At 37.1% G+C, this 12,791-nt stretch overlaps 1 protein-coding gene across 2 annotated transcripts in view; it reads left to right on the top strand.

Annotated features, from left to right (window-relative positions):
- Positions 1-5,342: 5,342 nt before the first annotated feature.
- UBR5 (ubiquitin protein ligase E3 component n-recognin 5) overlaps positions 5,343-12,791 on the top strand; it is a 69,532-nt gene continuing 62,083 nt past the window's right edge. The window contains exons 1-6 of one of the 2 annotated variants that reach the window (XM_031058981.1): positions 5,343-5,383; positions 5,848-5,929; positions 6,106-6,182; positions 6,971-7,090; positions 10,144-10,333; positions 12,061-12,220. The gene's annotated coding sequence lies outside the window, so the exon portion shown is untranslated. The remainder of the gene's footprint in view (positions 5,384-5,847; positions 5,930-6,105; positions 6,183-6,970; positions 7,091-10,143; positions 10,334-12,060; positions 12,221-12,791) is intronic. The other variant, XM_031058982.1, reaches the window with a different exon arrangement.

Genomic DNA, 12,791 nt, shown 5'->3' with positions numbered 1-12,791 from the left:
TGAGGTGCTGGGGTGTGTGCCTTGCCTCCCCTTGGTTCTTGCCATGTCTGGATGGCAGTGATGTCCTGCAGTTGGGTGTCCTGAGCAAACTGGCTGAGAGTACCCACTGCCCCATCATCTGCATTGTTAGTGAAGGTGTTGAGCAGGACTGGACCCAGTACTGACCCGTGGGGCGCGCAGCTTGTCACTGGCCTCCAGCCAGACCTGGTGGCACTAATCACCACCCTCTGGACCCAGATGTTCAGACAGTTTTTGGTTCACCTCGCTGTCTGCTCATCCAGCCTGAACATCAGCAGCTTCCATGTGAAGATTTTGTGGAACACAGCACTGTAAGCCTTGCTAGGCAATATACACTGCTGTCCCCTTGTTCTTCTGTACAGTGATATGAAATCTGCCTTCTTTTCTTAAAACTGGAACTAAAATACATGTTCTATTTTTGCTAATTTTTCTTGTCATGCTTTAACCTTTTTGTGGGCTATCTTATACCCAACTTAGGTCATTGTGTATATCAGTGTTGTTATTAAATAGTAATGGTCTACTGTTAGAGAATTTTCATTCTACAATCACTGAATTACCTGAAGACTTTTCAGTGACAGAAAGCTGTTTTCAGGACATTGTTTGGTCTTTGCCATTAGCATTCTACTGCAGGTTCAGCACAGTGTGTTACCATGCTTCAGAGAGAACTATGAAGTGATCAGAACTACCTTTATCAACCAAACTGACAATCCTGCAAAATAGGAAATAAAGTTTGGGAGCCATGTTTTGTAAACCTGTGTTGGCTGATACTATGAAGTACAAGAACAGCTGTTCAAGTAAGGCAAGAAGTCCATCTTATTTTCCTCCTGTTTTCTGCTGACAGAGACCAGTGCTAGATTAACAGGAGAACAGTGTTAGAATAGGGCAAACATACAGTGATGCTTTTCCAACTTCTAAGAATTTGCAGCTTGGGGATTTCTTGAGCAGCAGGTGTTGGTTTAGTATATAATAACCAAATACCCCTAATTTATAATTCTTGAAATGTAGGGAGGACACAGTGTAAGTACTCATGGTTCCCCTGAGTACTGAGTAGAGCAGTGGGTTTCTTTGTCATCTAGTTAATTTCAGTGATCTGTGTATTTTAGTCTAAACACATTATCCTACTGCCCTGATGAGCAGTATGGGTTACCTTGGAGCCTGTAATTTTGTACTTGGTATTTCTTTTTTTTTTTCTTATGTGCATTACTTTATTTTTACAGATAATCATATTGCCTGCTTTTGTGTGGTACTTCAGCATTTGATTTTATGGATTATTCCCTCTTTCTACCCAGAATGACTTAAAGCACACTAAATCTTCATTTATTCTGGTAGTGGAAAGGTGTAGCTGTGGAAGGCTGCCTCCTTGGAAGCTGCTCTCTAATGTTTGAGATGGCAGTCAGGGTCAGGATCCTTTGGTATGCTGTATTGTGGCACAGAAGATAGCTGGGTGTGACTTTGCATCAATGACAGTATCTAGTGTCAGAGTGTTATCCTGGGATTAGGAAACATGTATTTGCTCAAGTTTTTCATTGGTGTCCATTTTCTGCATTTTTGAGGCTGTTTTTGTGACACTGATAGGCTGGCACAGGAGCTCATTTCCATGTGATTCAAGACAGGCAGGTGAGAGAGGTCCTTGATCTGGAGGCTGAGCAGCTCCGCTGGGCCAAACCCTGTGAGGGGGTTCCCTGGCTCTGGCTCACTGTGCTCCGAGCACTTCAGGATCAGGGACAGGGATGAAGGTTGTATTTACCTGTTAAATGTTGATAGGTGTGTAATACTGTTCTCCAGTGCTTAAATGGATTGTGTCATATGGGTGTGTCCCCTTGGCTATCTGCTTGTTATTTTTATTAGTATTAGTGTTAGCCTTCCCTTGGAAAAGCATTGTAGTGGTGCTTGAATACTTCTGTCTGCTCTGGTGTGGAAGTCCCATGTTTGTTGGCATACAGACTTCTTTGACATATTAAGTTGTTTTAAAGGTCACTTAAAAAAATCTACCAGGCCTGAAGTAGCTTTATTTCTTATTTCCCTACTTGAAGTTGATCATCATACCAAGCTGGTTTTGGGGGTTTTAGGGTTTTGGGATGTGTTTTTTTTTTTGTTTGTTTGGTTCTTTCTGTGTGTGCCTGTGTGGTTTTCGTTTGGCTGGTTTATGTTTTATTTATCTGGTTGGTTTTTTTAAAAAGATGAACTTTTCTGGAAATAGAAATCTTCTTTGAGAAAAGTAGTGTCTTGTGATGAATAAAAGTGCCATGTCAGAAATCTGAGCTGTGTAGTCCTGACCTAGAGCCTTTTTGGTTGCTTAGTGTGAGCATAGATCTCTTCTATTCTGATCAGTTTCTAGAGGCTAGAAATTGGAGCTTCAAAACTTGAAATAAAAGAAATCCCTCCTTGTCTTGGAGAAACTGAATTTATTTTCCTCACAACTGTTTTTGGATTAATTTCATTAATAATATTTAAAGAATGTGTGTCTTGATAGAAGCCATCATCACTAAACTTTTTGTCTAAAAGTGTTGCCAAGCTAGTGTAGTTCTTCAAAAATGTTTGTGATGAAAATGCTTGTTTTGTCCTTTGAAGTAGTTTAATTGCCTTTAATGAGACCTTTTTGAAGTGTAGTCTGTCAAGGCATTTATATTGGAGATTTCATTTACCACAGAAAGGTCTTATGACCTTGATGTGAGAATTGTCTAAGTCATCTCTGCATTTACCTCTTCCTCCAGAGCACCATCAGTTGAAATTACTGCACTGTATAATTAAAATTAACCTGATCTTAAATAAGCTTTTCCCTTCAGAGGGTCAGTGGTACAATACCCTGCAACTGTGCAGGTAGAAAGGCTTAGATTGCTGCAGGAAATTATTTCAAGTTTTTATTTTCACAGAGAGACTCTCCATACAGAGTACACAAACACATCTTTCTGCTTTGTTCTTGTTTTCCTGCTGGTTTGGTTTTGTGATTGGTGTTCATGTGAATGCTGGTGCCAGCACAAGAAAGGGGAGGAATGAGGGTGGAACCAGCAGCTCAGCAGGAAACAATTCCAGCAGTGTTCTGCATCAAATTCAAGTCCTTGTGGACTTATAGGAGCTTACGAGCAGTACTTGATAATTTTGCTGTTACAGCAGTTGCATATGAAATGGTTGAGGCATGAGATAGTTTTTACTTTTATTTTTCTTTCTATAGAAGAGTTTAGTACTTTCAGCATTCTGGCTTATAGCTTTCTCTGTTCCCCCTGTTACAGATTGACAACAGCCTCTTTTCAGCAGTATTAGATCTCTTTTGGCCTGTGCTTGTTGCAGGTAGACCTGCTTTCTTGAGATTGATGTTACTCATGGATTCATTGCGTATTCAAGTCTTAGATTTCTGAGAATGTTTCTTTCCTATTATTTCATTTTTTACAGGTATAAAAGGAGTATGATGATATTTTTCAAATTTTAATGCCTATTTCTTTGGTAGTGGTCTGGTCTTGTGACCAAGGCTCGGATAAGGAAGCTTTAAATGTTTCTCATAGACTAGTCTAGTAACCATCTCCAATAAAGTTCTACTTTTTTGCTGTCAGCTTTTCTTAAAGGCAGTGCAATGAATTTAAAGGTAGGTTTTCCCATTCTGTAATTATTACTCATGCTTGCCAGGAGAGAAAAACTGCTCAGGATTCCTGTGGGAAATTGTTAGGTGATAAACTCAAGACATGGAACTTCAGGGATGTTTAACTTGTCAGATATCACGCAGCAATCCCTGTTTGCTGTATAAAACCATATGATAAGGTGTGGAGTGTATGCTGTTCAACTTGGGGTTCATTCCATAGTCTCCCACAGAAGTTCACTCTTGTGGGGTACCTTTTGCACAGATTGCATGGGAAGTTTGTGTTTTCTCTTGCTTTTGTGGGTTATCTTCACAGAAACCTTGTCTGCCTATGTACTCTTGGCCTGTGTGAAGTAGTTGTGGCTGGAAATTGGGAGTGTGAAATTGCCTACTTACAGATTGGCAGCTTGTCTTGGTTAGCAAAAGGCAATTCTAAACACATTCAATTCCATCCTGCTGTCTTCTTTTTACTTCTCCCTTCTTCTTCGGCTTGGAAGTTACTTCTGTCAGTATAAAATACCTTGTTTCTCAAACAGATTTAGTTATTTTTTTTCCCTTAGGACAGGTACTTTGGAGTTAAACACTGTTGCTAATGTTAAGATTTCACTGTTTGGACCTCTGTAGTCTGTTTTCTTTCTCATGCTCAGCGTTTGCAAGTAGCTGAAGTCTGATGTCCATAGTCTGTGTGTAGAAATTGAAATTAGGCAAGTAAAAATGGGGGATTTAAAGGCATGGATTCAGAGGAAGACAGTGCTGGTGTGCCTGTCTTTTTGCTAGGTTTAGAAACGTGTTACTGATTTATGCTAGGATGAGCATGGTACCAAAGCTGAGATTTTTTAATCTTATTTAAGAGGACCTTACACAATTTTTACAGAATTAGTCATGGTTTTATATCTTGATAAAATGCAGGTACTCTGACTATAATTGGAAGCTCTTTGGGGGCTTTTTCAGATTGCTTGTCTCCTTTGGGAAGAAAGGGACCCAAGCTTTAATTGACATGCTTCCCTGATAGTACTCCAGTGTCTTTGCCGCCCATAGAGGATCTTTCCTCAGTGGATTGGAAGTTACCTTAGAAATTACTCTTTTCCACTTCTGGAGGCAGTATCCTGTAAGCAGGAGTGGTTTATGGGTTGGCCCTTTCTTCTGCTCTGATATTTTGAGCTTTTGGAAACGTTGTATCGCTATTTATAGGGTTAGGTAGAACATACATAACCTATAAATAAGATGTTTCTCTGGATTGTTTCTTCTGTTAGTCAGAATTTGGTTTTGTCCCTTTTGCTGTTGGCTTTTGTTCATCTATTTCCTTGTGTTTTCTGCTTTGGGTAATATATTGTCGTATTTTTGGCTCTCGCATGCCACATGCTTGGATTTCCTAGAAGATGATAATCCTTTCTCCTCTGGGATACTGTATTCAATCTTATACAAGGAAATACAAGTATATCTACAGTTCCTGGTCATTGCTTTATATGTTTTTTTGTGCATGAAATTATAAATGGTTGTAACAAGGCAAGAGTAGTGTTTTTTGATAGCGACTTGTAAAACACACAGAAATGCAAGCAAACGTTGGTGCTGTGGCAAGGCTTAAACTCCAAAGTAAAACAGCCTTCCAGCACCAAGTAGTATTTATATTAAACTTCAATAAATGTGGTGGTAAGCCCTTCCCATAACATCATAAATATGCTGTGTGCATGGATGTTGTGGACTGTGGAGTATGTAATCAAATAACAGCTTCATTTCTTTCTGTTTCAGATTAAGGGAAGTTTCAGAGAAACTGAACAAATATAATTTAAACAGGTAAGGCATATCATATGCTGCTGTAAATAATTTAGGAAAGTACAATTTTTCTAACAGCAACAAGAAGCAGAAGATTTTACAGTAGATGATGGAGCCTTAGAAATCCTCAGTGCTACTGATACTGAAGTCCAGACATACTTCAGATAACACAGGAATAAAATGAGGGGTTCTCAGTTATGATAAATTGTTTTGTTAAAATCTTCATTACAGAATGACTTCTTAATATGAGGTATAAACCCTGTTGTTTATTGCTGATCAGATTAAGTGAAAACTATCACCTTTTAAGATCTTTTCCCTGGATTTTATGTGCTGTGTGCTTCAATTAATGCATGTTTAGTAATTTTTGAAAGTTTTTTGTATTTGTAGCCACCACTGCACATTTTTCCTTTCATGTACAGCTTGATTTTTTTTTTCCAGACTTCAGAAGTTCTAAAATACTATAAATTCTCCCTTTTTATTTTCAGCCACCCGCCTTTGAATGTATTGGAACAGGCCACTATTAAACAGTGTGTGGTGGGACCAAATCACGCTGCATTTCTTCTGGAGGTAAGTTCCTGAAATCTTCTCAGATAACAAACTTGAAACCATACAGTTAAATTAGTTATTTTAACATTAAATTGATTAATACTCTTCAATAACTGAGGACTCATGTTTTAATTTTTTTTGGTAAACTTGACTTACATGTCAGTTCTGAACACTTGCTTTTCTTGTTCTAAATACAGGATGGTAGAGTCTGCAGGATTGGTTTTTCAGTTCAACCAGACAGATTGGAGTTGGGTAAACCTGAGAATAGTGATGGGTAAGGAATGCTTTTCTTCTAAGATATTTTCTGAACTCGATAAGCAGCTTGGCTGCTTTTCTGGTTTTGTTTTTATTTGTTTGTTTTCAAAGTAGATTTTGGAATGGGTACTTTGAGTAGAGACGCAGTGGTTATGGTGATGCAGCCAAGCAGCCCAGCTTAACAAACTGGTGTAGGAAGAAATAGTATATGTGATTCTGAAAGAAGTGAGACAGGCTCTCTTTAACTTGAAGAAACAAGCTACTCCAAGAATAATCCTTAAGAAAGAAGCTGTGTTAAACTTAAAGCTTAATGTAGAATCCACTCTGAAAGTAGTCCCTTCTGGCAAGGCTCACTTTCTAGATCTGTGGTCCTTAGGCCAGGTAAGTCCCCCTTAACAGGACTAATTAATGGTTCACATTTGAATTTAAACCACTTAATATTGAAGTAGCATACTCAGGCTCAGGTTTATAGATAGAACACCTGCTGATTACAATTTGTACATATACACTAATGAAAAATTTAGCACAGTGGCTAACTCCAATCACTAATTAGCTTAATATGTGTTTGCATCTGTGCTATTATGGATTACTGATGTACATAAGGTCTGTTAGGCATGCTTTCCACTTTCTTTTTCCAGTGTACTTCTTAATATACAGTTAGATTAGTTTGGAATATTCCCCAAGGGTGTTGCTTAAGCTGGTATGTTACCAGACTAAGTCCCTGAGAATTTCAACCTGGGATTCCAGGTTTTGTTCTTAACCCATTTGGGATTGTTTTGTGACTGATTTACCATCTTTTACTTTCAGTTCAAAGTTGAGCAGTGGCTCAGGGGCAGGAAGGACATCCAGGCCAGGCAGGACTAGTGACTCCCCATGGTTTCTGTCTGGTTCTGAAACTCTGGGCAGACTGGCAGGCAACACCCTTGGGTAAGTTTTGATAGGATGGAGGCTGCAATCTGTTTGTTCCATATTTGAGTATATGTGTATACACATATATAAATTGTATGCAGTATGTCTAAGGGAACGTATAACCACAGCAGTTGTGTAGGTAGGGTATAACAAAAAAAACTTAATTGACTTGGTTAAAATAACAGACGTTTAAATGACCCTCCAGCACATAGGATACAGAGAGTTTTTCGTATATGTGCAAAAAAGAATAACTTGGTTTGGGCTCTGTTGTCTTCTTTTGAATGTTTTTTTAGTTCCTTGATTTTTGAAAAGCAGTCTTTTAGAGGGACACCATCAATTTAAACCATGATAGGCCAGGAGCATACAGTGAAATGAGTGCATTTATGCAGGAAGAACCTTCTTTGTGGGCTCCATTGTTTTGTGCCTTCCACTCCCTTGCCCCAAGTCATAAGTGGTGTTTTGATAGCCAGAGTCCTATACATAGTAATGGAAAAGGAACATTTGGAAAAGGTTATTTCTCAGAACCTTTAAAATTGTACTATATGCAAAATGTACTGTATGGATCCAGATTTCTTGTCATTAGCTTTAAAATTGATGGTGTCCCTGTTTATAGGAAGGTAATTTACATTCCATAATGACAGTGATCTCTTTGTTACATGTTTTTGTAAGACATGTCTAACTATGCTGCTTCCTAATGTTGCTGACTGCAGTAATAAAAACTGTGGTTTCTGCATGTGAATGATTTGTTAAGAGGAAGGAACTACATCTTTTCCATGATTTTCCAGAAAATTTGTTGGTTTTTTTATTAGCAAATCAACTAATTTCATTTGGGCCTTAGTTGCATGAAGAATAACCCATAACCTTCCCGATTTTTTTCTGAAACCATTACGCATCTTAACCTAAAAATCCATGTGTTAAACATCAAAGACAAACTAGTATTGTCATGTTTTAGAACTTATTGTGGGACATGTAACACTTTTTTTCCCTCCTTATTCTTAACTAAGCATAATGTGTTAAAATTGTTTGAGTCTTAGAGACTAACCCTGAAGTGTTCCCAGTGTCTTCTCTTGAATGCCTCAGAAGTAGGTAGTTGAAAGTCACTGAACTAGTAGAATAGCAGTAGGCACTATAACTAGTCTGTTAAATGGAGGGAGTAATTATCTTAATAAATTGTATCTAAACCCATTCAAACTGTAGAGCTATTAGAGTAGGTAACTGGATTTGGAAAATTGCCAGCATGCTGCTGCATAGTGGAGAGATGTAGTAAACTAGTGGGTGAACAGAAATGAGGTGAAAGATTTCTATTCTATATTAATATTTATTTTAGGTTTAGATGGCTTTAATAGCAATGGCTGTATCCTTATTTGCCTTAACAGGACCAGGGTAGGACACACAGGGAATATTTGGATTGTTAAACAAACAGAAATTGTTTTAACTGTTAGATGTCTAAATGATGCCATTGATAGTTTATAACTTAAAGTAGAAATTGGATCTGTAGTGAATATTAATATCTAATATAGAACTTTTTCTTTAACCCCACACCTCCCTGCAGAGTGTTGAATTGAAAGTTACTCAATAGAATTTGACTTCCCCTCAGTCCTGTTCTTTTCCTCTCAGCCACCTTCCCATCTTTAGAACAGTTTAAGTGGCTCATTTTATTTAAAATGTCACATTCTTTAGTATTTTTTCTTTTTTCTTTTTTTTTTTTGTGTTTTCAGTAGTATATTTTTATTTTTTAGAATTCTCTTTCTAACTCATGAGACAAGACTTTTCCTAAAGACATAATTGAACTGCTTTTTGTCTTGTCTTGTCATTGTCTGTGGTCACTAGCTAGAATTCTGAAAATGTAGATGTCTGTCAGAGCCTTGTCTGAAGCAGACACTCAAGTTACTCTATAATTGCAGGGGTCTTGTCCGGAGGAAAAAAAAACCTCAATTAAAAAAGGGTGCTAGTAATGAAGGCATACAATGCAAGACAAGTATTCTTACATAATTAGGTCTTAATAGCTACATATGATAGACTTTTAATGTAAATTTATTAGATACTGTTTCAGAGAATGTATCTTTATTTTCATGTCTGATTTTAAATGTATTTTTTGAAATGAGTTTGAGACTTCAGGTAGTTGATAGCAGGAAGGTTCTGCTGATACAGATTATTAAGTAGAAGTAATACCATATCCAATAACCTTTAAGGTGTATTACAAGATAAAGTTTAGTTAACCTTGAAGAACAAGCTAGAGTCTCTTGTCTTTCATGGCAGCAGATTATCTTGTCTTAAATTCAGAGCATATTCAATTGCCACAGTTCTGTGGTGATAATTATTAGTGGATAGTTGTAATGAAGGTGAGATGTCTATTTCTACAAATCACTGTCTTTTTGTTGCCTTATTTTGATGCTGATTTGCAGAAACAAAAAAGCCATTCAGTCAGTTAAGCCATGTTTTTGCAATGTGTGCAGTTGTTGATTTCTGCAATAGCAATATGTAAAAAGTAGAGTATCTCTTGAAAACTATGCCTGAGAATCAGAGAACAGTCTAGTGTAAGATTTCTCTTACTGTAGAGAAAATTACACTAGAAAAATCAAGTAATCTTAACAAATTTCTTAATGTAATCAAGTATGAGAATCTTTAGAAGATCCACCTAAGCATAGTGATGTGCTGTCAGAGCCACTGGCAGTGAAGTTGGTGCATGCGTGCTTTTATAGCAGGAAATTGACAGATACGTGTTAAATGTTATGCTGCTGCTGCTGCTTTTAGAAAATCTGAGAATGGATCCTTTTTTGTGTTTATGTATGTATACATCCACACAGCTGTATTAGTAGGAAAGAATGCAAGTTCCAGCTGGAGTCCTGTTTTTTTTTATTTCTTCTGCATATTTCAGGACTTGATCAATTTCCTGGTGTTCTTGTTCTTTCTAGTTTTGAGAGTTACTTTTATAGCATTTGTCTGTGAAGTCAAGCTGCAGTATTTTTCAGAGGATGTTTATAAGTTACTAGCAATAAAACTAAAGATGTTTGAAGTAGTCCCCAAGGTATGCTGCTGTATTAAAAAAACAAATAATCTAAATCTTCTAGAAGTCGCTGGAGTTCAGGGGTTGGTGGAAGTGGAGGAGGATCTTCTGGTAGATCATCTGCTGGAGCTCGAGACTCTCGAAGGCAGACCAGAGTTATACGCACAGGACGTGACAGAGGATCTGGACTGCTGGGGAGTCAGCCACAACCAGTGATTCCAGCATCAGTCATTCCAGAGGAACTAATTTCACAGGTGTGTGAACTAGAAACTGCTTGTTGCCAAAAACTTGCAGAGCTTCTCAGAGCACGTGTACCAGAATGTGTTGTAGTAGTGCCTGTTCTCCAAGGAGTAATGGCATGCAATTGAAGAAATTGACTTTCCTTAGCTGACTTGGTTTTATTATTAAGCATGTAGTGGAAGTGATAGACTTTTGGATTAGAATTAGAATTTGCATTTCCAAACATCACCCAAGACAAGGTATAAGTTTAATGTAGATGAGGAAGGCTGTGTTTGGTTGCAGAGGGGAGATTTAGTGAGAGAATCAAATATTTGAGAATAATATCAAATGTTAAGTTTCTTGAAGGAATGTAATAAAGGAAGACAGATTGACTCTTTTTTTTTTTTTTGGTGTTTGATAGAAGGAATGATCCATTTCAGGTGTAAATGAAAGACATAAAATTTATTCTCTTTAAAATACTGATAATTTTTCTTCATGGACACCTCTGCTTAGTTTTTTATAAATGTGACTTTTATGAATGTTGGGTATATATTGCTCTGCTTTTGCCTTTTAATGTACTAAAGTCTGAAGAGGCGCTTCAGTCTATTTAAACATTTTCCTCTATATTTGAAGAAAAGAATACATTCAAAATATGTGACTAGTTAATGCATTTTAACTGTTAGCTTAGAACTAGTTGCTGGTTGACATTTGAAATACAGAAGTTAGTTGCTAGGCAAAAGATAATCTGCTTTACTTCCCTTGCTGTGATATTTTGCCTTCTTTTTTTAATTTTATTTTTTAAATAGAGTACTTTGTTTACCTTCAAAATAGAAGGTGTCTGAAACATTTTTGAGGTAACTAGAAAGCAGAGCAATGGGAAAGATCTTAGCAGATGGTCTGTAGACTCTAGGAAGTCTCAAAAATCTGTGAACTTCTGGCATAGAAGTTTATGACAAAAAATTTACCTTTGTGTGCTATTAGAATGTCCCCCCTCCCCTTTTTTTTTGCTTGCCTTTTACTTGGTGCCTTATTTTTACTCTGTTGTGAAAATACTCAGTACTTGTTTCTTATGTTCTTTTGTTTCTGATCTTTCAAAACTCTCATAATCTCTGACATTTGGTAGAGGCTAGTTTGGAAAAACAAAGTGCTCTGAGTCCTAGGGTCAGTAGAATAAAACAGAGTTTCTCTCTTTTTCTGTAAATTCATTGCACTTGATGTTTAGGAGGTTTTGTCTGCATTTGCACTTTTTTAATACAAATTTCAGTGTTGCAGAAACTGCTGATGATAAGCCTTTAGAAACAGAATGATGAGGAAAATAGAGTCATTAAAGTGGTTTTGTTTGAAGGGCAGTGGAAAGAGAAACCAGTGTAAAGGGGATTGAGGTGTAGCTTTGGCACAGCAATTGATTGCAAACTCTGTTGATTGGCATAGTAAGTTTAAACACTTTTATAGAAATATACAGAAACTCTCAAAGCCAGATTATATTTATTATTTAACTGCAGCATTAAACATTTCAAGAAGTAGATTCAAAGATTCTGTTAGAAAATTTAGTGCCAAAGTTGGAGTTCAGTGGCCTAACTGGAGCTGAGAGAAGGCTGGATATCAAGTACACAATACTGTGAAAAATCGATAGGAGCCTGTCTGCATGTACTGTTATTGACTTTTGATTCTTATTAGACTTTTTTTAGAATTAAGCATTTTCTTATGAATAGGGCTTGGTGATCTGAGAATGACCAGTAATCAATTCACTCTGCTCTTATAGGCACAAGTTGTTTTACAAGGGAAGTCCAGAAGTATTATTATTCGAGAACTCCAGCGGACAAATCTTGATGTAAACCTTGCTGTAAATAATTTGTTGAGTCGTGATGATGAAGATGGAGATGATGGGGATGACACAGCAAGTGAATCATATCTTCCTGGAGGTTTGTATCCTGCAACTTTTGATAAAAAATCACCAACGTGTTCTTATTTTTCTGTATTTAAGTACTGACAGTGAGCTCTGTGCTGTGCAAGGTATGCAGCGAAGACCATTGTTGCTTATAGGAACAAAGTCAAAAGATGTATAAAACAAAAGATGGACTGAGATGTCTTGAGGGATTAGAATACCCACTGAAGAATAACTGTTGATAGGTTTTGTTGGGGGGCATGAAAGTTACGGGGTTTTTTAGGATCCCAGGCTTTGTAACACTAACATTACTTTCGTCTATTTTGCTGCTCAGTGAGATGCTGAGACTGCTGTGTGGCTTGCTTGTAAAAGCTAATTCTAAAACTTTCTAGTGACTTGCATGTTTTTTTCTACTAACATAGATTCTTAATATTCATATAAGTTTTTAGAGCAAAAATTACGTGCTTTTATAAAATCAAGAAGCCTTAATGGAGGGCAAAACACTTTACAGTTGTTACAGTTAGATCGAGAATTTAGTCTTCATCTCAAGTTCCCCTTATAAATGCTGCTCTGGCGATAATGGCAAAATACTGTAATGTAAGTGCAGC

The sequence above is a fragment of the Geospiza fortis genome, unplaced genomic scaffold, assembly GCF_000277835.1.
Source record: "Geospiza fortis unplaced genomic scaffold, GeoFor_1.0 scaffold200, whole genome shotgun sequence".
In the NCBI taxonomy this organism is placed as follows: Eukaryota; Metazoa; Chordata; class Aves; order Passeriformes; family Thraupidae; genus Geospiza; species Geospiza fortis.
Note: the sequence above shows the minus strand (reverse complement) of the source record. Positions and strands in the feature narration are given on the sequence as shown.